This window comes from Sorex araneus, chromosome 2 (assembly GCF_027595985.1).
Source record: "Sorex araneus isolate mSorAra2 chromosome 2, mSorAra2.pri, whole genome shotgun sequence".
In the NCBI taxonomy this organism is placed as follows: domain Eukaryota; kingdom Metazoa; phylum Chordata; class Mammalia; order Eulipotyphla; family Soricidae; genus Sorex; species Sorex araneus.
In genome coordinates, this window is record NC_073303.1 from 233585374 (window position 1) to 233611107 (window position 25734).

Genomic DNA, 25734 nt, shown 5'->3' on the forward strand with positions numbered 1-25734 from the left:
CCAGGAGCCAGGTACAGGGGGAGGATCAGGTGCTTATGGGCCTCAACAAGAAATGAAGGCAAGGCTATTTGATGAAACAGAAAAGGGGACAATCCAAATTTGCATCTGACCTCAATATCCCAGAAAAAGCACAGTTCTGGGGAAGAGAGAATGGAATGAATCCAAAAAAAGGTGGAAACACATAAAGAGCTGATCTTTGATTGGCCAGAGCAAGTGGGAGGTGATCCCTCTCATTGGAGACTCTGGTCACCGGGGTTCATGGTCAAAGCCAAGCCCAGCGCATGACCCTTCAGTAGGAAGCCCCGCCCTGGGTCCCCCATTTACCTGAAAGCTCTGCTTCTCCTCTGGAGTCTCCAAACTCTGAATATCCTCACATCGGGTTTCCCACTCAGGGAACATGGGGATGGGAATGACTTTGGAGAAGGGACCTGGGTGAGCTCATGAACCTGCATCCTGTAGTCCTGGGACCCTCCGCAGTCCCACGGCTGCACTGCTGCTGGCTGTGCTGCTGTGGGTCCCTGCAGGGACCCTGACCTGCATCAGGGACTCGGGCCAGCCAGTGGTCTGGTGAGTACATCGGTGCCCATCACTCTCAGGAATGCTGGACACCGCTCATTCCTTGGTGAAAGAAATGGGAAACTAAACTATATGCCCAAAAGTAGAGAGAGAGAGAGAGAGAGAGTATGGGGGAAACTGCCATGGAGGTGGGGGAAGGTTTGAAATGGGGTATACTGGGGGACATTGGTGGAGGAGAACGGGCACTCACTGGTGGAGGGATGGGTGTTTGATCATTGTATGACTTAAATTCAAACATGAAAGCTTTGTGACTGTATCTCACGGTGAGTCAATAAAGAAAAAGAAGATTTAAAAGTTGATAAGGGGGCTGGAGTGATAGCATAGCAGGTTGGGCATTTGCCTTGCATGCGGCGGACCCAGGTTCAATTCCCAGCATCGCATATAGTCCCCCGAGCACCTCCAGGAGTGATTCCTGAGTGCAGAGCCAGGAGTAACCCCAGTGCATCACCAGGTGTTGACCCAAATAACAACAACAACACAACAAAGTTGATAAGGGAAATGAAACAGACAAAAATAACAAATATTCATATCATTATGTTTAAGGTTAAAAAATGTTTCTGTATTTGCTTTAAATTTATTTAATCCTGAGTGCAGAGCTAGAAGTAACCCCTGTCCATCACCGGGTGTGACCTAAGAAGCAAAAAATAAATAAATAAAAATAAATAAATAAAATTTCATTTAATTAAACTAATAAAAATCTCTTAATTTTTTAAAAAAGAAAGAAGGAAGGAGAGAAATGAGAAACTTCCAGAAAAGGCGACTGTCCTTCTCCCTCCTGTGTCTCTGTGCTCTCCCCAAACTCCAGGTCTGTCATCTACAAGCTCCATGCCAAGTGTAAGAACAGCTCTGGGGAGCCCGGTGCACCTGTGGACTGCAGGAATGATTCTGCAGTGCCCGACGGTCTTTGGTACAAGTACTTGGATGCCAGCTCAGGCAGCTGGCAGGATGGTGTGGGCCCCATCAACAGTTTTAATGGGGCCCTGGGATCTAACCTGAGGCTACTCTATGGACGCAATGCCAGCCAGGTGATGGGGCACAGGGCTGCTGTTGCAGGGTGCTGTGGTGGGTGGTGGGCTGGAGGAAGCCTGAACTGTGCACCACCATCACTCCCTGAAGCCTGCCTCCCTGCTCTACAATGACCAGCCCCCCAATAAATGCCCTGCTCAGCGAGGCACTCCCTGTGACTCGCGGACACGCCAAGGGTGAGGCTGCACCACACGCTGGGAAAGACTGTTTTGGCAAAATGTTTCCTTTGTTAACCTTTCACCTGGGCAGGCAGGGAAGCGAGGCCTGGATTTCTGCCTCCTCCTGCTGAGTTCCTGCCCTTCCCTGCACCCAGCTGCCTGCCCAGGGGTTCCTGCTGCAGGCCCTGATCCCCGCCTCTGCTTTAGGTCTGGTGCTCCTGGACCAAATTGAAGGTTTATGGCTGATTCAGACGTGCCCAAAATCATGAATACTGCTGGCCCTCCAATGCGCTCTGATATGGGCAGATGCTGCTGTGCGTGTCCTTTCCCCTGGCTCAGTTCTGAAACATTGGTGAGTGCCGACAGGGGTGTCATGAATCTCCGATTTCCAAGGGCCACAGTCTAAGGTGCTGTTCTCCTTTTCTGCTTGCCTAATTCTCAGGCAAAGAGCTCGCCTACACCTACCCCCTGGTGTATGACAATCAGCTGGAGGGGAACTTCGAACAGCAGCTGCCTGAGCTGGCAGATGTGATTCAGGGCAAACATGTGCTCAAGCCCCCGTGGAACAGGAGTGTGATCGTCACATCCAGGGCAAGTGCCACCTTTTGGAGTTTCACCAAGTATGGAGCTGGTGAGCCCCAAGTTTGAGAGTTGGAGCTATGAGTATAGGAGGGGTGTCTGTGTGCCCTGGTCCCCGTAGGGGAAAGCTGCTGACCTGACTGTCCCTTCCTTCCTTCCTCTGCAGACCTGTATGCGGACTGGCTGGCAGCAGCTCTCAGCAGCCACCTGACGGTGCAGTTCTGGCACCAACAGGTCATACTTTCTGACTGCTCCAACCCTTGTCATGTGTTTGATGTCACCCAGATCGATTTCCCGGTGGACCAACCTGCAACTCCAGCAAAGAGCACTCCAAGTGGTGTCTAATGCCTGACAAGCCCTGGACCTGTGAGACTGACCTGAACCAGAACTATGGGGGGTACCTCTGAAGTGGGGGTGCGCTGTGTGCTCAGATGCCCAATCTCTGGAATGCCTTCAAGTCTCTGGTGTCCAGGTACCAACCCTGCCCACATGAGACCGTCTCTCCAGCTCTCGTAGAAAGACTAAACACTGAGCTCTGAGCACCATGGTGGCTCAGGGTACCCACCTGGGAAACCAGAAGCCGGGCGCCTGCCTCGGATTCAGGAGAATAAGGGAGTATAGAAGATGTAACCATTTGCCCTTTGCTGGGGTGCGCACTGGGGCTCTGAACTGCACTCTATTACCCTAGAAAGCCCAGGGGCCACTTATCTGTAACTGGGCACAGAGAGAAGGGACCAGGACTGGATTGAAGCCCCACCCAGGCTGGAGCATGAAAGGGTGGGTCTGAAACCATGAACCTCCAGAAGAGGGAATTGGTGATCCCAGGTCTGGCAGTGAGACCCAAAGGCATTGCAGAGGGGCTGGAGTGATAGCACAGCGGGTAGGGCGTTTGCCTTGCACTCGGCTGACCTGGTTAGATTTTCACATCCCATATAGTCCCTCAAACACCGCCAGGAGTAATTCCTGAGGGCATAAAAGGAGCAACCCCTGTGCATTGCTGGGTGAGAACCAATAGGCAAGAAGAAAAAGAAAAAGAAAAAGAAAAAGAAAAGGAAAAAGAAAGGCAGTGCAGAGGGAAGAGTCTCTGACCAGGACTGGCCCTTCAGGCGCAGTGTGTGAGAAGGCCGGCCTGGCAAGGTGGGGGGAGAAGGGGAGCCCCAGGGAAGCTCAGAGAACACACCTACGCTTTATTTATATGTGTACATATGTATATAGGGGCTGTACAACACAGGCCCCTTCAGGCTAGGGGCCTGGGGGTGTGGGGCAGGGCACCCCTTTTTCAGCCAGTCCTGCTTGGGTGTACAGCTTCATCGGGACATCGAGAGGTCAAGCCCGCTTCCAGCTTGCTGGCCTGGACAGGGAGGGATGCAGGTGGGGCTTTCAAGCTGCCACCAGAGGGTGTATTCTTGGTGGGATTTATGGATGGAGCCTGGGGTTCCAGAGAGAGTTTGGGGGGGGCTGGTTTTGAACGAGCCCCGCTCAGCGTCGTCCGCTCCTCCACCACCTCCAGCACCCAGTGCTGACCCAGTGCGGCCCCACCTGACCTCTGGTGCAGGGCATGGCAGAGCGGCAAGTTCCTGGGCCCCTTGGAATCTGCACCAGGGGGCTGAGGGGCCTTAGCCTTGGGCCCGGGCTTCACTGGTTCCACCACGATGGGCACCGAGGGCGGAGCCGCCTCGCCAGAGCTGCTGCGCCGACCCGTCTCATGCTCCTGCACGGGGCTCAGTGCGGCCTTGGCCACAGCCCTGCTCGGGCCTCCGGGCCCTTCCTCTGTCTGCACGCTCTGATGCCGCGTGCAGCTGGGGTCCCGATCCAGGGTCCGGCCCCCTAGTGTGGTGGCGCGGGGTGGAGTGCAGGCCTCCATGCCCCCAGGAGACTCCTCCTTGCAGGACAAGGGCGGCCTGGGGGCGCCATCAGGCAGCAGCGGGTCTGTCACAGGCTCAGGGAGGACTCCTGGCGGACCAGACAGCTGCCGGGCAGGGGCGGCGGCGAGGCCTGCATGGGCAACTGCATGCAGGCCAGTGGCTACAGTAGGATGTTGCCAGCTGACTTGCTGAGCGCCGAATGGGTGACAGGCCATGCAGCGTGCTGGGGAGTAATTCCTGAGAGCAGAGCTAGGGTTAACAGGAGTAAGCATTGAATAGTGCCGGGAGAGGCTCCAAACCAAAACCAAAGAAAATAAAACATTATGGGGGAGCAGGGTAGGTGCCTCTAATTGCTAGACAATAAAAGAATTTGGAAGATGGTGCCGTTGACCCTGTGTCTGGGGGGTGCAGGGCTTCATAACAGAAATGGGGGTCTGGAGCAACAAAACAGTGGAAGGACATTTGCCTTGATATGGCTGACCCCGGTTTGATTCCCAGCATCTCATATGGTCCCCTGAGCACGGCCTATATGCATGGCCAGAAGAAATTCCTCAGTGCAGTCAGGAGTAACCCCTGAGCATCGCGGGGTGTGCCCTCCCAAAAAAACAACTGTCCCCTCCCCATTGATGGCTGGTCTTGCTGGGGAGAAAATAAGTAGCCCTGGGATGCTCCCAGAGCATGGGAAACGCTTTATACTGTGCATGTGTACGCAGCATAGGACGCACTGGGATGAAGGCTGGTGTGTGCGTCGCAGGCAGGGGTCCGGACCCCGCTGCCAAGAGTGTTCACCAGACCTACCCCCGTGAGCATCCTGCCCACTGGTCTCAGCCTTGAGGAATAAGCTCCCCCCACCCCATCCCATTACACTCACCCTGGCCCCCAGGAGGCTCCCACCCCTTATATGGCCCCACAGTCAGACCTGCAGCCTCACCAGTGCTCCACCTACTGGTTGCTCCTGTGTGCCCCAGGTGCTGACCACGCCCCAAATCCCCTTTCCAATCTGATCCAGAGTCCCCCTATATCCCACCTGAGGCTGTTCCAGACCCCATGCACCAACTCATCATCCCTCCAGACCCACTTATTAAACGGGGCTGAGACCTCCCCAGAGGAATCACATGAAGACAAGTTGTGATGCAATAAGCAAAAGGTCTATATTACCTAGCTCGAACTAGGGCCCTCATCTGGCTCACCAACCCAGTGGCAGTCTTCTTGGAACTAGTGACCCGAAGTCTCAAAAGTGAGGGGCTTTTATACCATAATACTATATTACAGGGACTTTCCACAGACCACCCTTTTGACCGAAGTCTGAGGGGCTTTCCACTACTTGTACTTAGCTGATTGGTTATCAATTGAAGTTGCATTATGTTACTCTTATGCAACACAGGGTTCATAAGAGTTACATAAGGGCTTTATAGGTGGGAGCTTCCCTACCTGCATCTGATTGGTAACCCTTAGTTGACCTCACCATGACTATCTCACTACAGGGAAATAATGACTCAGTTCCAGGTAGTTGTGCTCAATCCCTTGAATTCTGGAACCAAACCTAAGCCTAGCTTCTTTCGGCTCCTTTATGAACCTGTCATGGTGCTGCCTTTGTTTCTATATTTCTCACCCACTGCTGGGCAGTGAGCCCTGCACCTGGGCTCTGTCTGCGGCTTCATCCAGCAGTCCCTGCCCAGGTGAGCCAAATCCGGCTCCTAGGCTCTTCTCTGCTAGCCCGCCCCTTACATAAACCTTCCTCTGGGTCTAATCTCGCCCGATCCAGACTTGCACGCAGAACTCCTGGATCGAAGCACAGAGAACAGGAGGGAACTGAAGGGTCACGGCAGGCCCCTCCTCCATTTGGTTGTCCTTGTCTTCAGCGTTGTAGGTCCCATCCCTACGTGCCTGCCTATATAGTTTCACTCAGGCAAACCCCAAACAAAACCAAGCGCCCTCGTATCTTGCCCCCTCATCTGGCCAGTCCTCTGCAGTTTGCTGGTCTCCCAGTCAATTGGATCCCAGCCCGGGACCTTTCCCCGCCCTCTGCCCAGTGGGTGGCAGCTTCAGAGACCCTGACCTGGGAGGTATGCACTCTGTGACCCTCCAGAATCTGCGATCTGCCCTGAATGCCTTTGGGTTCTGTCATAATGTTCCTTCAAGAAAAGCTTCAGCGTTGGCCCGACCTCGTGCATTTGGGGGCTGGAAGAGGAGGGGAAATTTTACCTGCAGAATCTATGGGGATGAGGGGCTGGAAAGATAGTACAATGGGTAGGGCACTTGCCTTGCACCGTGCAAGAACGGGTTTGATCCCCCAAATTCCCTAAGGTTCCCAAGCCTATCCCAAGTGATTCCTGTGTGCAGAGTCAAGAATATGCCCTGAGCACTGCCAGGTGTGGCCAAAGCCAGACAAGAATATATAGAATTAGGAACACCCTTATGCCCTCATCATCTGAACCTCTGAGACATCCCCCTCCAGCCCTGCAGACATGTCACCCTCGTCCTCACATCCCTCACTTCTCACCCCAATCAGGTACAAGGTCCCTAGTCTTCCGCTTTAACCCATGGATCCATGGATTTCAACCTTTAGCCAGACTCTGCTGCCAAGAGACAGGTACAGCGGGAGGATCAGGTGCTTGCGAGCCCCAACAAGAAATGAACGCAAGGCTATTTGATGAAACAGAAAAGGGCAAAATCCACTTTTGTATCTGACCTCAATATCTGGAAAATGCACAATTCTGGGGAAGAAAGATTTGGAATGACTCCTAATTAAAGGTGGGAGCACCCAAAACCTGATCTTTGATTGGGCCAGAGCAAGTGGGACGTGATCCCTTTCACTGGAGACCGGGGTTCATGGTGAAAGCCAAGCCCAGTGCATGACCCTTCAGTAGGAAGCCCTGCCCTGGGTCCCCCATTTACCTCAAAGCTCTGCTTCTCCTCTGGAGTCTTGACACTCTGAACATCCTCACATCGGGTTTCCCACTCAGGGAACATGGGGAAGGGGATGACTTTGGAGAAGAGGCCTGGGACCCTCCCCAGTCCCATGGCTACACTGAGCCTGCTGCTGCTGGCTGCACTACTGTTGGTCCCTGCAGGGACGCTGACCTGCATAGGGGACTCGGGCCAGCCAGTGGACTGGTGAGTATATCAGGGATGTCATATTCAAGAGGGGCAAAAGAAATGGGAAACTAAACCAGATGCCCAAAAGTGAGGGAGTATGGGGGAAACTCTCTGCCATGGAGGCAGGGGGAAAGTTGTGAGTGGGGAGGGGGTATACTGGGGACATTGGTGGTGGAGAACAGGCTCACTGGTGGAGGGATGGGTGTTTGATCATTGTATGACTGAAACTCAAATATAAAAGCTTTGTGACTTTTTCTCATGGTGAGTCAAAAAATATTTAAAAGTTGATAAGAGAAATGAATCAGATAAAAATGACAAATATTCATACCATTATGTTTTTTTTTCTTTTTGGGTCACACCCAGCAATGCTCAGGGGTTACTCCTGGCTTTGCACTCAGGAATTACTCCTGGCGGTGCTTGGGGGACCAAATGGGATGCCGGGGATAGAACCCGGGTCGGCCGCGTGCAAGGCAAACGCCCTACCCACTGTGCTATCGCTCCGGCCCCATATACCATTATGTTTAAGGTTAAAAAATGTTTCTGTATTTACTTTAAATTCATTTAATCGGGGCTGGAGCAATAGCACAGCGGGTAGGGCGTTTGCCATGCGCGTGGAACACCCGGGTTCGATTCCCAGCATCCCATATGGTACCCTGAGCACCACAGGGGTAATTTCTTAGTGCGGAGCCAGGAGTAACCCCTGTGCATCGCCGGTGTGACCCAAAATAGAATTTATTTTATCAAACTAATAAAAACCTCTTAATTTCAAAAAATTTAAAAAAAGGAAGAAAGAAATTGGAACTTCCCAGAAAGGGTGAATGTTCTTCTTCTTCCCAAATTCCAGGTTTTTCATCTACAATCTCCCTTACAACTGTCAGAACAGCCCTGGGGAGCCTGGTGCACCTGTGGACAGCAATGATGATTCTGAAAAGACCAGCGGTCTTGAGTACAAGTACCTGGATTCCAACACACCCGATCCTATCAGGTGGCAGGATGGTGTGGGCCTCATCAACAGCTCTCAGGGGGCCCTGGCCCGCACCCTGAGGCCACTCTACAGAAAAAATACCAGCCAGGTGATGCAGTACAGAGCTGTTGTATCGGTGCCTGTGGTGGGTGGTGGGCTGGAGGAAGCCTGAACTGTGTACCGTTATCACCCCTGCAGCTTGCCTTCCTGCTCTACAATGACCAGCTCCCAAAAACCCTGCTCAGCGAGGCTGCCACTGTGAAATATGGACATGTCAAGGGTGAGGCCGGACCACACGCTGGGAAAGACTCTGTTTCTGCAAAATGTTTCCTTTGTTAACCTTTCACCTGGGCGGGCAGGGAGGCGAGACCTGGATTTCTGCCTTCTCCTGTTGAGTTTCTGCCCTTCCCTGCACCCAGCTGCCTGCCCAGGGGTTCCTGCTGCAGGCCCTGATCCCCGCCTCTGCTTTAGGGCTGGTGCTCCTGGACCAAGTTGAAGGTTTCTGGCTGATTCACAGTGTGCCCAGGTTCCCTCAACCTGCCCGAACTCACACATACCGCTGGCCCGACACTGCGACCCGAAATGGACAGACGCTGCTGTGCGTGTCCTTTCCCCTGGCCCAGTTCCGAAACATCGGTGAGTGCCAACAGGGGTGTCGTGAGTCCCTGATTTCCAAGGGCCACAGCGTATGGCGCTGCCCTCATTTTCTGCTGCCTAACCCTCAGGCAAACAGCTCATCTACACCTACCCCCAGGTGTATGACAGCCAGTTGGAGGGGGACTTCAGAAACAAGCTGCCTGAGCTGGTGAATGTGACTGAGGGGAGACACGTGTCCCAGCCCCCTTGGAACAGGAGTGTGACCCTCACATCCAGCGCAGGTGCCACCTTCCAGAGTTTCGCCAAGTCTGAACAGTTCGGAGATGGTGAGCGCTGAGTGTGAGGGTTGGGGGTGATGAGTATAGGAGGGGTGTGTGTGAGCCGATGTACCCCTGGGGGGTGCTGCTGACCCGCCTGTACACTCTTTCCTTTTCCTGCAGATCTGTACTCGGGCTTGCTGGCAGATGCTCTCAGCAGCAATCTGAATGTGCAGTTCTGGCGCCCAAAGGTCATACCCTCTAACTGCACCCTCAAATATCATGTGTACGATGTCACCCGGATCAGTTTTCCCCGTGGACCAACCTACAACTCCACCAAAGACCACTCCAAGTGGTGTGTTGCCCAGGACAAGCCCTGGACCTGTGTGACTGATCTGAATAGGAACTCTGGGGGGTACCTCCGAGGTGGGGGTGCGCTGTGTACTCAGATGCCCAAACTCTGGAATGCCTTCAAGTCTCTGGTGGCCGAGTACCAACCCTGCCCACACGAGACCGTCTCTCCAGAAGACGTAAAAGAAAAACTAAAGAGTGAGTTCTGAGCTCCTGCAGCTGCTCAGGATACCACCTGGGAAACAGGAAGCCGGGCGCCTGCCTCAGATTCCTGGGGAATAAAGAGTGTGGAAGATGAGACCATTCGCCCTTTGCTGAGGTGGGCACTGGGGCTCTGAACTTCACTCTAGTTCCCAAGGAAGCCCAGGGCCACTTATCTGTAACTGGGCACAGAGAGAAGGTACTGGACTGGCCCGAGCCATGCCCAGGCAGGAGCAGGAAAGGGTGGGTGGGCCATGATCCTCCAGAAGAGGGCGTTGGCGATCCCAGCGGTCTGGCAGTGAGACCCAAAGGCAGTGCAGAGGGAAGAGTCTGGCCCTGGAGTGACCAGGACTGGCCCTTCCAGGTGCAGTGTGTGAGAAGGCCGGCCTGGCAAGGTGGGGGGAGAAGGGAAGCCCCTGGGAAACTCACGGTGCACAGTGACGCTTTATTTATATGTGTACCTATGTAAACAGGGGCTGTACAACATAGGACCCTGTGGCTAGGGGCCTGGGCGTGTGAGGCAGGGCACCCCTTTATTAGTCAGCCTTGCGTGAGGCACGGCTTCAACGGATCATCGAGAATCAAACCCGCTCTGACTTGTTGGCTTGGACAAGGAGGAAAGCGGGTGGGGTTTGCGAGCATCCACCACTGGGTGTATTCTTGGTGGGACTTATGGATGGAGCCTGGGGGTCCGGAGACAGCTTGGGGGAGGCAGGTTTGGAGCGAGGCCTGCTCAGCATCATCTGCTCCTCCACCACCTCAGGCAACCAGGTGTCGCGGCCCCACGTAAACTGCAGTGCGGGGCATGGCGCGGCGCAAATTCCTGGGACCCTTGGGGTCTGCACCTCGGGGCTGAGGGACATTAGCCTTGGGCCCGGGCTTCACTGGTTCCATCACCATGGGCACCGAGGGTGTAGCCACCTCTCCAGAGCTGCTGTCCCATCTCATGTTCCTGCACGAGGCTCAGTGTGGCCTTGGCCACAGCCCTGCTTGGGCCTCTCCGATCTTCCTTCGTCTGCAAGCTCTGATGCCGCGTGCAGCTGGAGTTCCTATCCAGGGTCTGGCCTCTAAGGGTGGTGGTGCGGGGCGGGGGAGACTCCTTCTCCTTGCAGGACAAGGGCGGCCTGGGGCGCCTTCCAGCAGCAGCATGTCCTCTCCTGTTAAATCCAATCAGGCGAGAAATGGAAATTGCCTTCTCAGTTGATTTCTCTCATTTCAAACTCTCAACTATTTTTTTTTTGTTTGTGGGTGTGGTGAGAGCAGATATGCCTCTGTTGGTCCCACCCCCCCCCACACTGCCCAGTGCCTGCTCACATCTCAGGGGAGTCCCCTCTCCAGCTCTTCTCGCTCAGGGTCATGACCCCCAGGCCCTGCAGCTTGCAGGGCACCTTGTCCTCTGGGCTCTTGGCGCCCGATTCTGCAAGCTGGCGCTCCTCTCAGGGGTCTTGGGTTCGTGCTGTGACAGCTGCTCCATGCTGCTGCAGACCTGTCCGGTAAAGTGGGTCGCGGTGGACTCTGAGGCTGCCTCCTCCCCGCCCCGCCCCATGTCCTGCCGTCAGCCTTTGGAATCGGCTTTCCAGCTGCTCGACCTGCCGAAACCCCGCTCCAAACCGCCCAGGCTGCCACGGTCCCCCAGAGCAGCCCACCGCTCTCAGCTCAGGCCCCACCCCGGCCTGATGCCCCGCCCATTATCAGCCCCAGGCCCTCGAGAATGGGTTCAGGTCAGATCCCGTCCGCTGGGTCAGACTGATGCTGTCCTTGGGGTGGTCCTGATCTGCCAACCAGCACAGCGGGCTGCTCATCTCAGTCCGGGGTCCTGAGCCCTCCTCCGCCAGATCCAGGCTCATTTTAGGCTGCTCTGAGACTCCCAGGCGACTGCCTCTCCCAGCCCATATCTTTCAGACCCTCACTTCCTAAGAGTGAGAACTCGGGCCGGGCTCCGCTCACTACAGCTTGAGCCAGGGGCCTCACTGCAGGCCACTTCATGTGCAAGCACCTTCAACCAGGACCGGCCTGCCTAGCCCCGCCCCCTCCTACACATCTTCCCCGGCCCCGCCCCATCACTTGGTCTAGTCCCGCCCCAGGTCTATCCCACCACCTCACCCAGCCCCTGGGTCTTTCGCACCGGACCCCAAAGCCCATGGATCTAGTCACCCACCTGTCTAGACGCTCCAGTCCCTGCCCCGCCCACCTTGCTGAAGCGTGGGGAGCAGGAGAACTGGCGAATCTCCACAGGCTCCTCCTCCGCTGCTGTGCGTGTCCTTTACTCTGGCCCAGTTCCGAAACATCGGTGAGTGCCGACAGGTTCGTCGTGAGTCCCCAATTTCCAAGGGCCATTATCTAGGCGCTGTCCTCATTTTCAGCTGCCTAACCCCAGGCAAACAGCTCGCCTACACCTACCCCCTGGTGTATGGCAGTCAGTTGGAAGGGAAATTCAGAGAGAAGCTGGAGGATGTGATTCGAGGCCATCATGATTCCCAGGCCCCGTGGAACAGGAGTGTGACCCTCACATTCAAGGCAGGTGCCACCATCTGGAGTTTCACCAAGTATACAGATTTCAGAGTTGGTGAGCCCTGAGTTTTTGGGTTTGGGGGCTGAGTATAGAAGGGCAGTGTGTGTGCCCAGGTTCCCCTGGGGAGCGCTGCTACCCTGCCTGTGCCCTCCTTCCTTTGCAGGTGTGGTTGACTGGCAGCAGCTCTCAGCATCGAGCTCGGGTGCAGTTCTGGCGCCTGCGGATCATACCCTCTCACTGCTCTGGCCTGTACCATGCGTTTGATGTCACCCAGATCACCTTTCCTGGTGAACCAACCTACAACTCCAACAAAGACCACTCCAAGTAGTGTGTCACCCAGGACAAGCCCTGGACTTGTGTGACTGATCCTAATCGGAACTCTGGGGGGTACCTCAAGTGGGGGTGCCCTGTGCACTCAGATGCCCAATCTCTGGAATGCCTTCAAGGCTCTGGTGGCCAGGTACCAACCCTGTCCACACAAGACCGTCTCTCCAGACCTCCTGGAGAATCTAAACACTGAGCTCTGAGTCCTGCAGCGGCTCAGCGTACCCACCTGAGAAATGGGAAGCCAGGTGCAGGCCTCAGATTCTGGGCAATAAAGAGTGTGGAAGATGTGATCATTCACCCTTTACTGGGGTGGATACTGGGGCTCTGAATTGCACTCTAGTTCCCAAGGAAGCCCAGGGGCCAGTTATCTGTAAATGGACACAGAGAGAAGGGACCGGGACTGGTGTGAGCCCTGCCAAGGCAGGAGCACGAAAGGGTGGGTGTGGGGCCATGATCCTCCAGAAGAGGGAGTTGGCGATCCCAGGTCTGGCAGTGAGACCCAAAGGCAGTGTAGAGGGGCTGGAATGATAGTACAGCGAAGGGCGTTAGCCTTGCACGCGGCCGACCTGGGTTAGATTCCCAGCATCCCATATGGTCCCCCAAGCACTGCCAGGAGTAATTCCTGAGCATCGCCGGGTGAGACCCAAAAAGAAAGAGAAAGAAAAGAAAAGAAAAAAAAGAAAAACAAAGGCAGTGCAGAGGGAAGAGTCTCTGACCAGCACTGGCCCTTCAGGTGCAGTGTGTGAGAAGGCCGTCCTGGCAAGGTGGGGGGAGAAGGGGAGCCCCAGGGAAGTTCACAGTGCACAGTGACGCTTTATTTATATTGTACATATGTTTATAGGGGCTGTACAACATAGGCTCCCTGGGCTAGGGGGTTGGAGATGTAGGGCAGGGCACCCCTTTTAGCCAGCCCTGCCGCTTCAGCAGGACGTTGAGAGGTCAGACTCGATTCCGGCTTGCTGACCTGGAACAGGAGGGAAGCGGGTGGGGCTTGTGAGCATCCACCACTGGGTGTATTCTTGGTGGGATTTATGGATCGAGCCTGGGGTTCCAGAGAGAGTTTGGGGGAGGCCGGTTTGGAGCGAGCCCTGCTCAGCGTCATCTGCTCCTCCACCACCTCCTGCACCCATTGCTCGCGGCCCCACCTGATCTCTGGGGCGGGACACGGCAGGGCAGCTAGTTCCTGGGTCCCCTTGGAGTCTGCACCAGGGGGCTGAGGGGCCTTAGCCTTGGGCCCGGGTTTCACCGGTTCCACCATGATGGGCACCAAGGGCGGAGCCGCCTCGCCAGAGCTGCAGCGCCGACCCGTCTCATGCTCCTGCACGGGGCTCAGTGCAGCCTTGGCCACAGCCCTGCTCGGGCCTCTGGGCCCTTCCTCCGTCTGCACGCTCTGATGCCGCGTGTAGCTATGGTCCCGATCCAGGGTCCGTTCCCCCGAAGGTGGTTGCGCGGTGTGGGGTGCAGTCCCCCACGCCCGCGGAGACTCCTTCTCCTTGTCGGACAAGGGCCGCATTGGCGCACCATCAGGCAGCAGTGGGTCCGAGCCCAGGCGAGCTGCTCTTGGACGAGGCGCCTGCGGGCGAGGGGCGCTGTGGTGGACGCCGAGCCCCGTCCACCCCAAGGCCCAGGGGCCCCGTCCATGTCTGGGCCACCCACTAGGTTGGCGCAGAGCTACTCACCCAGGTAGGCGTGGAGTCGGGCGTGGAGCTGTAGCTGTGTGTGGGCGAGCGCGCCGGCAGCCCAGCGTGGGCGACTCTGAAAAGCTGTCGCTGGACGACAGCGACCCGTTCAGCGATGACAGTGAGCGGCTAGTGTGCAGCGGATTCGACTACTTGATGATCTTCCGAAAGAGGGAGTTGCGTTTCTTGCTAAGAGAGCGGGATCCGGACATTCAGCGGGATCCGGACCCTGCAATTCCTGTCTCTGCCCACTATAGGGCGGCATCACCAGCTGATGGCCTTCCCCGGCCCCGCCCCCTCCAACGACAACACCTATCAAGATAGCAATAACGTCATAGGCTCCTCCCACCGCAGGCACCGCCCATTCATCTGGCCACGCCCAGTCGCAGCTAGAGTTTAGCAAAATGGAACTGACTTTCTCGCTGTGTCCTTCTTTGTAGCCTCACCCTCTCTGTTAAATACAATCAGGCGGAAACAAAATTGCCTTCTCAGCTGATGTGCCTCATTTCAATTTCAACCTCTCACTCTTTTTTTGTTTGTTTATTTGTTTTGGACCACACCCCGTGATGCTCAGGGGTGGTTTCTGGCTCTGTCCTCTGGAATTACTCTTGGAGGTTATGGGGGACCTATGAGATGTCAGGGATTGAACTCCAGTCGGCTGCATGCAAGGCAAACGCTCTCCCCACTATACTATCTCTCCAGTCCTATCAACCCCTCACTTATTTCTGGCGACACCAAACCCCTTAACTTTTGGTTTTTGGGGTTTGTTTTTTTTTTTTGCTTTTTGGGTCACACCCAGCAATGCTCAGGGGTCACTCCTGGCTCTGCACTCAGGAATTACCCCTGGCCATGCTCAGGGGACCATATGGGATGCTGAGAATCAAACCTGGGTCAGCTGCATGCAAGGCAAATGCCCTACCTGCTGTGCTATCACTCCAGCCCCAAACCCCTTAACTTTTGTAAAAGGCTCTTGACCCTATTCTATTCCTTGCTCTTTCTGTAATTATAGAATTATTTTATTTATCTATTATTCTGCCTTTTGGGTTATACCCAGCGATGCTCATGGGTAACTCCTGACTCTCCACTCAGGAATTACTCTTGGCAGTTTTCGGTGGACCATATGGGATACTGGGAATCGAACCTGGGTCGGCCGCGTGAAAGGCAAACACCCTACTTGCGGTGCAATTGCTCCAGTCCCAATTATAAAATTATTTTAATGGGTCTGGAAAACGTGCACTCCAGAGAGTACACCCTTAGTCATCCCCAAGTGTCCAAATACACCTGATGAGGCAGACCCATCCCCTAAGCAGTGCCCTCTCTAGTTCATATCTGGGGATCTTGCCCAGCAGCCCAAGGCAACACAGTTTCTCCCAAGGGAAGAAAAGCTTCCATCTCCTGCCACACTTGTTTTTCCAGGTTGGTGACTGAGCCCAAGTCTTATGAATGCTGGGGCATCCGATTTTTCCACCATGCCACATCTCCAGGCACCTTCCTCTGCATTCCCTCGCTTTGGATCTCATCTGTGGCCCTCCCCTAAGGCCCTCCCACCATGGAAAGAACTGGAGAGGTTCCCCTGGACGCCTAGTGGACAGCCCCTCACCTCTCCTGGCCCTCCTTAGCTGAAGGCCGCTTATTCCTCCGAGCCATTTTGGCCTTGTAGCTGCTGCGCCGCGCAGGCCCGATGCGGATGGAAGTGTTTTCGAAGGGCGTTGTGGTCACCGCCACCTTGTTGCCACTCTGTGGGAAGAACTGGGGGTAAGGAGCGTCTCCTCTCTGTCCCTCCCCTCCACTCCCCTGTTGCTCTTTACAACTCACCTTAAGGATCAGCTCCACCACCTCAGGGTGCACCATGCCGTGCACAGGCTCCCCGTTCACGTGGGTGATCAGGTCCCCGGCACAGAGCCCAGCCTCCTGGGCTGGACCCCCCTCCTCCACGTGCTGTGGACGGGGGGGGGGGAGGGGAGTAAGGGGGGGCACCCCACAGGTGCAGTATTCAAAGATCAGTAACAAGGAACTTACCGGTACACAAGGAATTTCCTACGCATATGCGCCAGGCGCATGGACTCTTAAGCCTGAGGAAATAGTCACTTTCTATTTCACAAACTAAAGCCCAAACTGGAGAGAACAAGGGCTCTCTCTTCCCACACCCACTTCTCCAACCTGGGACATCGACCCCATCCCGGAGGGCTCACCCAGACAATGTGGAGGACGCTGTAGACGTCCGAGTCACCCATGTAGACGCGGATGGCGCGCAGGGTAAAGCCGTACTTCTTGCCCGAGCGCTGGATGGTGATGGGGGAGCGGAGCCCGCTGACGGCCGGCGAGTAGTCCCGGCTGGGTGAGGAGTCCCGGGAGGACGGATTCGAGGAGAGGGATCGAGGGGACATGGGGCTGGCCAAGGGTGAGCTTCCATGTGGATCCACTGCAAAGAACCATGGCCAGTGGTCAGGGTGTGCAGACTCAGCGCTGCCGGTGTGGGCGTGCTCCTCCCACCCCAGAGATTCCCGGACTCTCATTGGTCCATTTAGAGCCAATCACTGCGCTAACAGGGACAGTTTTCTGTCTTCACTGACCTGTCCTAGTGGAAACCTACTGTCCCACCCGGGCTGGCCTGGCGTCACCTGCAGGAATCATGACAGAGCTGTGGCCGAGGCTGACTTGATGATTTTGCCCCCGGTCCGAGAGGGTCATTTCTCTACCGCGGGGTCCCTGGTGCCGCGCCTCACGCAGAAATAATTTTGGGGCTCTGGGAACAGATGGCTTTGCATTCTGGGCCTCTGTGGGCGACATGAATCAAAACCTCGGGGAAGAACGCCATGAGGGGGCATCCTGTGTGCCCTGCTGCCCACGCTCTGGAATGCCTTCCAGCCGCTGGTGAAGGCCTGGGAGCCCTGTCATGGCAGCTGACCTTCTCACCTGTGGGCAGCATCTCCACACCAGCTCTGACAGTCGGCTATCTGTGTAATGGGAAGCAGGGTGGTGCTCGGGAGATAAGTAGTGGATAGGGTGCCTACGTTGCACTCGGTCCACCAGGGGTTCAAAATTCAGAGTCCCATAGAATTCCCTGAGCACTGACAGAAAGAAGAGCCAGGGGTAACAGGAGTAAGCATTGATGAGTGCCGGGAGAGGCCCCAAACCAAAACCAAACAAAATAAAACATTATGGGGGAGCAGAATAGCTGCCTCCAATTGCTAGACAATAAAAAGATTTGGAAGATGGTGCCGTTGACCCTGTCTGGGGGGTGCAGGGCTTCAGAACAGAAATGAGAGTCTGGAGCAACAGTACAGTGGGAAGGGCATTTGCCTTGATATGGTTGATCCCGGTTTGATTCCCAGAATCTCATATGGTCCCCTGAGCACAGCCTATGTGCATGGCCAGAAGAAATTCCTCAGTGCGGTCAGGAGTAACCCCTGAGCATCTCGGGATGTGCCCTCCCAAAGGAACAACTGTCCCCTCCCCATTGATGGTTGTTCTTACTGGGAGAGAATGGGGAGCCCCAGGATGCGCCCAGAGCATGGGAAATACTTTATATTGTGCGTATGTATGCACACAGCACAGGACACACTGGGTGGCTGGTGTGTGCGTTGAAGGCAGGGGGTCCGGACACCGCTGCCAGAATGCTCACCAGACCTATCCCCATGAGCATCCTGCCTGCTGGTTTCAGCCTTAAGGAATCAGCTCCCTCCACCAACCCAATTACACTCACCCTGACCCCCAGGTCTCCCACACCTTTATTGGTCTCCTCCCCAGTCAGACCTGCACCCTCACCTGTGCCCCACCTACTGGCTGCTTCTGTGTGTCCAGGGTGCGGACCATGCCCTGCCTCCCCTCTCCAATATGATCCAGAGTCCAACTATATCCCACCTGAGGCTGTTTCAGACCTCATGAACCAAGTCATCATCTCTCCACACCCCCTTATTAAACTGGGCTGACACCTCCCCAGAGGAATCACACAAAGACAAATTGCGATGCAATAAGCAAAGGGTCTATATTGCCTAGCTTGAGGTAGGACCCTCATCTGGCTCATTGACCCAGTAGCAGCCTTCTTGGATCTAGTGGCTCAAAGTCTCAAATGTGAGGGGCTTTTATACCATAATACTATATTACAGGGACTTTCCACAGACCACCCTTTTGACTGCGTTGGAGGGACTTTCAACTACTCATACTTAGCTGATTGATTATCAGTTGGAGTTGCATATGCAACTCTTATGCAACATAGGATTCATAAGAATTACATAAGGGGGGGGCTTCCCAACCTGCATCTGATTGGTAACCCTTAGTAGACCACACCATGGCTATCTCACTTCAGGGAAATCATGAGTCAATTCCTGGTAACTTCTCAATTCCAGAAATTCTGGAACTCAAACCTAGGCCTAGCTTCTTCTGGCTTCTTTATGAGCCTGTCATGGCGCTGCCTTTGCTTCTCTATTTCTCACCCACTACCCGGCAGTGAGCCCTACACCAGGGCTCTGCGGCTTCATCCAGCAGTCCCTGCCCAGGTGAACCAAATCCGGCTCCTAGGCTCTTCTCTGCTAGCCTGCCCCTTACATAAACCTTCCTCTGGGCCTAATCTCACCCCCTCCAGATTTGCACACAGAACTCCTGGATTGAAGCACAGAGAGCAGGAGGGAACTGAAGGGTCACAGTAGGCTCCTCCGCCATTTGGTCATACTTGTCTTCGGCGTTCAAGGTCCCACCCCTACGTGCCTGCCTGTATCGTCTCACTCAGCCTAACCCCAGCAAGACCATGTGCCAGTGCGTCCCGGCCCTTTATCTGGTCAATCCTCTGCAGCTTGCTGGTCTAACAGCCAGTTGGATCCCAGCCCAAGACCTTTCCCAGCCTTCATCCCTGTGGGCGGCAGCTTCAGAGACCCCGACCTGGGAGGTATGCACTCCGTGACCCTCCAGGATCTGCAATCTGCCCTGAATGCCTTTGGGTTCTGTCATAATGTTGCTTCAAGAAACGCTTCAGTGTTGGCTTGACCTCGTGCATTTGGGGGGCTGGAAAGGGAGGGGAAATTATACCTGCAGAATCTACGGGGATCAGGGGCTAGAAAGGTAGTACAATGGGTAGGGCACTTGCCTTACACCGTGCAAGCACAGGTTTGATCCCCAAATCCCCTATGGTTCCCAAGCCAGGCCCGAGTGATTCCTGTGTGCAGAGTCAAGAGTATCCCCTGAGCACTGCCAGGTGTGACCAAAGTCAGACAATAATATATAGGGATTAAGAACACCCTTATACCCTCATCATCTGAACCTCCGAGACATCCCCTCTCCAGCCTTGCAGACATGTCACCCTCGTCCTCGCATCCCTCACTTCTCACCCCAATCAGGTACAAGCCCTAAGTCTCCTGCTTTAACCCATGGATTTCAACCTTTAGCCAGACTCACCTGCCAAGAGACAGGTACAGGGGGAGGATCAGGTGCTTGTGGGCCCCAACAAGAAATGAAGGCAAAACTATTTGATGGAACAGAAAAGGGAAAAACCCACTTTTGTATCTGACCTCAATATCTGGCAAAGGCACAGTTCTGGGAAGAGTATTTGCATGACTCCAATAAAAAGGTGGGAGCGCCCAAAGAGCTGATCTCTGATTGGCCCAGGGCAAGTAGGAGGTGATCCCTCTCGATGGAGACTCTGGTCACCAGGGCTCATGGTGAAAGCCAAGCCCAGTGCATGAACATTCAGTAGAAAGCCCCGCCCTGGGTCCCCCATTTACTGCCAAGCTCTGCTTCTCCTCTGCAGTCTCCACACTCTGAACATTCTCACATTGGGGTTCCCACTCAGGGCACATGGGGACAGAAATGACTTTGGAGAATGGGTCTGGGCAAGCTTGTGAACCTGCGTCACGTAGTCCTGGGACCCTACCCAGTCCCATTGCTGCACTGAGCCTGCTTCTGCTGGCCACGCTGCTGTGGGTCCCTGCAGGGACCCTGACCTGCATCGGGGACTCAGGCCAGCCAGTGGACTGGTGAGTATATCGGGGATGTCATATTCAAAAGGGGCTGGACACTGCTGCGTTCCTGAAAAAAAGAAATGGGAAACTAAACCATATGCCCAAAAAGAGAGAGTATGGGGGAAACTGCCATGGAGGCAGGGGCAAACTTGGAAATGGGGGGTATATGGGGACATTGGTGGAGGAGAATGGGCACTCGCTGGTGGAGGGATGGGTGTTTGATCATTGTATAACTGAAACTCAAAAATGAAAGCTTTGTGATTGTTTTTCATGGTGAGTCAATAAAAAAAATTTTAAGTTGATAAGGGAGGGGCTGGAGTGACAGCACGGCGTGTAGAAGGTTTGCCTTGCATGCGACCGACCCGGGTTCGATTCCTAGTATACCATATGGTCCCCTGAGCACCGCCAGGGGTAATTCCTGAGTGCAAAGCCAGGAGTAACCCCTGAGCATCGCCAGGTGTGACCCAAAAAGAAAAAAAAAGTTGATAAGGGAAATTAATCAGACAAAAATGACAAATATTCATACCATTGTGTTTAAGTTTAAAAAATCTTTCTGTATTTACTCTAAATTCATTTCATCAAACTAATAAAAACCTCTTCATTTCAAAAAAATTAAAAGAAAGAAAGAAAGAAATGGGAACTTCCCAGAAAGGGCGACTGTCCTTCTCCCTCCTGTCCTCTGTGCTTTCCCCAAACTCCAGGTTTGTCATCTACAAGCTCCCTGCCAAATGTAAGAACGACCCTGGGGATCCCAGTGCACCTGTGGACTGTACGGATGATTCTGAAGCGCCCAACGGTCTTCGGTACAAGTACTTGGATGCCAACACAGGCAGCTGGCAGGATGGCGTGGGCCCCATTGACAGCACACAGGGGGCCCTGGGCCTCAGCCTGAGGCCACTCTACAGGCAAAATACCAGCAAGGTGACGCGGTACAGGGCTGCTGTTGCGGGGCCGCTGTGGTGGGTGGTGAGCTGGAGGAAGCCTGAACTGTGCACCGCCCTCACCCCCTGCAGCTCGCCTTCCTGCTCACCAATGACCAGCCCCCAAACACCCTGCTCAATGAGACCAGCTCTGTGGATCACAGACACGCTAAGGGTGAGGCCACACTACAGACCGGGGAAGACTCTGTTTCCCCAAAATGTTTCCTCTGCTAACCTTTCTCCTGGACAGTCAGGGAGGCGAGACCTGGATTTCTGCCTTCTCCTGTTGAGTTCCTGCCCTTCCCTGCACCCGGCTGCCCACCCAGGGGTTCCTGCTGCAGGCCCTGATCCCCGCCTCTGCTTTAGGGCTGGTGCTCCTGGACCAAGTTGAAGGTTTCTGGCTGATTCACAGTGTGCCCAGGTTCCCTCCACCTGCCCGAACTCACAAATTCGACTGGCCCCCCAACGCGCTCCGATACAGGCAGACGCTGCTGTGCGTGTCCTTTCCCCTGGCCCAGTTCCAAAACATTGGTGAGTGCCAGCAGGTTGGTCGTGAGTCCCTGATTTCCAAGGGTCACAGTCTATGGCGCTGCCCTCATTTTCTGCTGCCTAACCCTCAGGCAAACAGCTCACCTACACCTACCCCCTGGTGTATGACAGCCAGTTGGAGGGGGACTTCAGAAACAAGCTGCCTGAGCTGGTGAATGTGACTGAGGGGAGACACGTGTCCCAGCCCCCTTGGAACAGGAGTGTGACCCTCACATCCAGCGCAGGTGCCACCTTCCAGAGTTTCGCCAAGTCTGAACAGTTCGGAGATGGTGAGCGCTGAATGTGAGGGTTGGGGGTGATGAGTATAGGAGGGGTGTGTGTGAGCCGATGTACCCCTGGGGGGTGCTGCTGACCCGCCTGTACACTCTTTCCTTTTCCTGCAGATCTGTACTCGGGCTTGCTGGCAGATGCTCTCAGCAGCAACCTGAATGTGCAGTTCTGGCACCGGAAGGTCATACCCTCTAACTGCACTCTCAAGTATCATGTTTACGATGTCACCCAGATCAGCATTCCCCGTGGACCAACCTACAACTCCACCAAAGACCACTCCAAGTGGTGTGTTGCACAGGACAAGCCCTGGACCTGTGTGACTGACCTGAATCGAAACTACGGGGGGTACCTCCGAGGTGGGTGTGTGCTATGTGCTCAGATGCCCAAACTCTGGAATGCCTTCAAGTCTCTGGTGGCCGATTACCAACCCTGCCCACATGAGACCGTCTCTCCAGAAGACGTAAAAGAGAAACTAAAGAGTGAGCTCTGAGCTCCTGCATCGGCTCAGGGTACCCACCTGGGAAATGGGAAGCCGGGTGCCTGCCTCCGATTCCTGGGGAATAAAGAGTGTGGAAGATGAGACCATTCGCCCTTTGCTGGGGTGGGCACTGGGGCTGTGAACTGTCTCTAGGTCCCAAGGAAGCCCAGGGCCACTTATCTGGGGGGTTTTTTTTGGTGTTTTGTTTTGTTTTTTCATTTTGGGTCACACCCGGAGATGTACAGGGGTTACTCCTGGCTCTGTGCTCAGAAATTACTCCTGGCAGTGCTCAATGTACCATATGGGATGCTGGGAATCGAACCCGGGTCAGCCGCGTGCAAAACTAATGCCCAACCAGTTGTACTGTTGCTCCAGCCCCAGGTCAACTTATCTGTAACTGGGCACAGAGAAAAGGGACCCAGACTGGCGTGAGCCATGCCCAGACAGGAGCAGGAAAGGGTGGGTGTGGGCCATGATCCTCCGAATTGGGAGTTGGGAATCCCTGCAGTCCGGCAGTGAGATCCAAAGGCAGTGTAGGGGAAAGAGTCTGCCCTAGAGTGACCAGGACTGGCCCTTCCAGGCGCAGTGTGTGAGAAGGCCGGCCTGGCAGGGTGGGGGGAGAAGGAGAGCCCCAGGGAAGCTCACGGTGCACAGTGACGCTTTATTTATATTGTACATATGTATACAGGGGCTGTACAACATAGGACCCTGTGGGTTAGGAAAATGAATGGCAGAGCATGCTTTATTAGTCAGCCCTACGTGGTGCACGGCTTCAGCAGGACATTGAGAGGTCAAGCCTGCACCGGTTTGCTGGCCTGGACCAGGAGGGAAGCAAATGGGACTTGCGAGCCTCCACCACTGGGCATATTCTATTTTTTTTTTTTTTTTGCTTTTTAGGTCACACCCGGCAATGCACAGGGGTCACTCCTGGCTCTGCACTCAGAAATTACTCCTGGCGGTGCTCAGGGGACCATATGGGATGCTGGGAATCGAACCCGAGTCGGCCACGTGCAAGGCAAACGCCCTACCCGCTGTGGGAGTTTTCTTTGTGGGATTTATGGATGGAGCCTGGGGGTCTGGAGAGAGTTTGGGGTCTGGAGAGAGTTTGGAGCCAGCCCCGCTCAGCGTCGTCTGCTCCTGCACCACCTCCAGCACCCCGCGCTCTCGGCCCCACGTGACTTCCGGTGCGAGGCACCGCACAACGCAAATTCCTGGGACTCTTGGGGTTTGTACCTGTGGGCTGAGGGACATTAGCCTGGGTCCAGGCTTCACTGGTTCCACCATAATGGGCACGACGGCGGAACCACCTCGCCAGAGGTGCGGCGCCGACTCGTCTCATGCTCCTGCACGAGACTCAATGCGGCCTTGGCCATTGCCCTGCTCGGGACTATCGGACTTTGCTTGGTCTGCACGCTCTGAAGCCATGGTCCGGCCCCCGAGGGTGGGTGGCATCGGGCGGGGTGCAGGTCTCCACTTCCCCCGAGATTCCTTCTCCCTGCAGGACAAGGGCGGCCTGGGGGTGCCATCGGCAGCAGCATGTCCTCTCCTGTTAAATCCAATCAGGCAGAAGGAAATTGCCTTCTCAGCTGATTTCTATCATTTCAAACTCTCAACCATTTTTTTATTTGTGGGTGTGGTAAGAGCCAACACGCCCCTGATGGCCCCGACTCTCCCCCACCACACACACACTGCCCAGTGCCTGTTCACATCTCAGGGTAGCCCCCTCTCCAGGTCTTCTCGCTCAGGGTCATGAACCCCAGGCCCTCCAGCTTGCTGGCCACCTTGTCCTCTGGGCCTTTTGCGCCAGCTTCCACTTGCCGTGCTCATCTCGGGGGTCTTGTGTTTGTGCTGTGACAACTGCTCCATGCTGCATAGACCTGTCTGGTATAGTGGATCGCGGTGGACTCTGAGGTTGGGCACGCTGTCCCGCCATCAGCCTTTGGAATCGCCTTTCCAGCTGCTGGACCTGCCGAAACGCCGCTCCAAACCACCAAGGCTGCCAGACTCCCCCCCAGCAGCCCACCGCTCTCAGTTCAGGCCCCACCCCGGCCTGACGCCCCGCCCATTTCTAGCTCCAGGCCCTCTAGAGTGGGTTCAGCCGGTTCCCGCCCGCTCGGTCACACTGATGCTGGCCTGGGGTGGTCCTGATCCGCCAACCAGCACAGCGGACTGCTCATCTCGGTCCGAGGTCCTGAGCCCTCCCCCCCGCCCCGATCCAGGCTCATTTTAGGCTGTTCCAGACCTCTATGCAACTCCCTCTCCCAGCCCCATATCTTTCAGATCCCTACTTCCTAAGAGTGAGAACTCGGGCCCAGGGTCCACTCATTGCAGCTTGAGCCAGGGGCCTCACTGCAGGCCACTTCATGTGCAAGAACCTTCAACCAGGACCAGCCCGCGTAGCCCCGCCCCCTCCTACACGTCATCCTCGGCCCTGTCCCATCCCTTGGTCTAGACCCGCCCCGGGTCTAACCCACCCACCTCACCCAGCCCCTGGGTCTATTCCACCGGACCCCAAAGCCCATGGATCTAGTCCCCCACCCGTCTAGACGCTCCAGCCCCTGCCCCGCCCACCTTGCTGAAGAGGTGTGGGGAGCAGGAGGAGAACTGGCGAATCTCCACGGGCTCCTCCACCGTGGTGTTGTCCTTGTCGGAAGAGATCACGTGGTGGTACCTGTCTGAGAGGGCTGCGGAGGAGCACTGGGGCGTCGGAGCCGGCTGCATGCGGCACACACAGCTCCTGGGCTCTCCCAGCTAACGTGTCCCGCAGCCGACTCAGCCTCTGGCCACCCCATGCCCTGCCCTGTAGGGCTTAGCATCGCTGCAAGTCCAGATGCAAGTCTGGAACTTTCTTTCCAGGACACCCTCAATTTCTAGGTCCCACCTGCCTCCAGCCTTCCTCTCTCTTTCTCGGATTTCTCATTCAACCCCAGCCTCAAGCAGACCACGCCCATAACGCCCCATCACACCCTCTGGCTCCGCCCTTGTGGCTTCTCTCACCCAATCAGAACCCAGACCACCTCGCCCGGCCCCACGAGGCCCAGCTTCAGTGTCACATAATATCACTCCACGTGGTGCGTGGCCCCCGAAGGAACCTGGACCTGTGTGGGTGACATGAATCCGACATGAATAGGAAGAGCAGCAGGGTGGGGCATCCTGTGTGCCAGCTCCCCGCGCTCTGGAAGGCCTCCTAACTGCTTGTGAAGTCCTGGAAGCCCTGTCAGGGCAGCTGTCCTTCTCACCTGTGGGCAGCTTCTCCATACTAGCTGTCACTCAGTCTGCTTTTCTGTGAAATGGGAAGCAGGTTGGCACTCGAGAGATAGTGTAGTGGATTGGGTGCCAACCTAGCACTTGGTCCACCCGGGTTTGATATTC

The 25734-nt window shown here is 55.4% G+C and overlaps 2 pseudogenes; one reads left to right on the forward strand and one right to left on the reverse strand.

Annotated features, from left to right (window-relative positions):
* Positions 1 to 397: 397 nt before the first annotated feature.
* LOC101558367 (deoxyribonuclease-2-alpha-like) lies at positions 398 to 2878 on the forward strand (annotated as a pseudogene).
* A 703-nt stretch (positions 2879 to 3581) lies between these two features.
* Positions 3582 to 25620, reverse strand: LOC101558099 (microtubule-associated serine/threonine-protein kinase 1-like; annotated as a pseudogene).
* Positions 25621 to 25734: the final 114 nt, after the last annotated feature.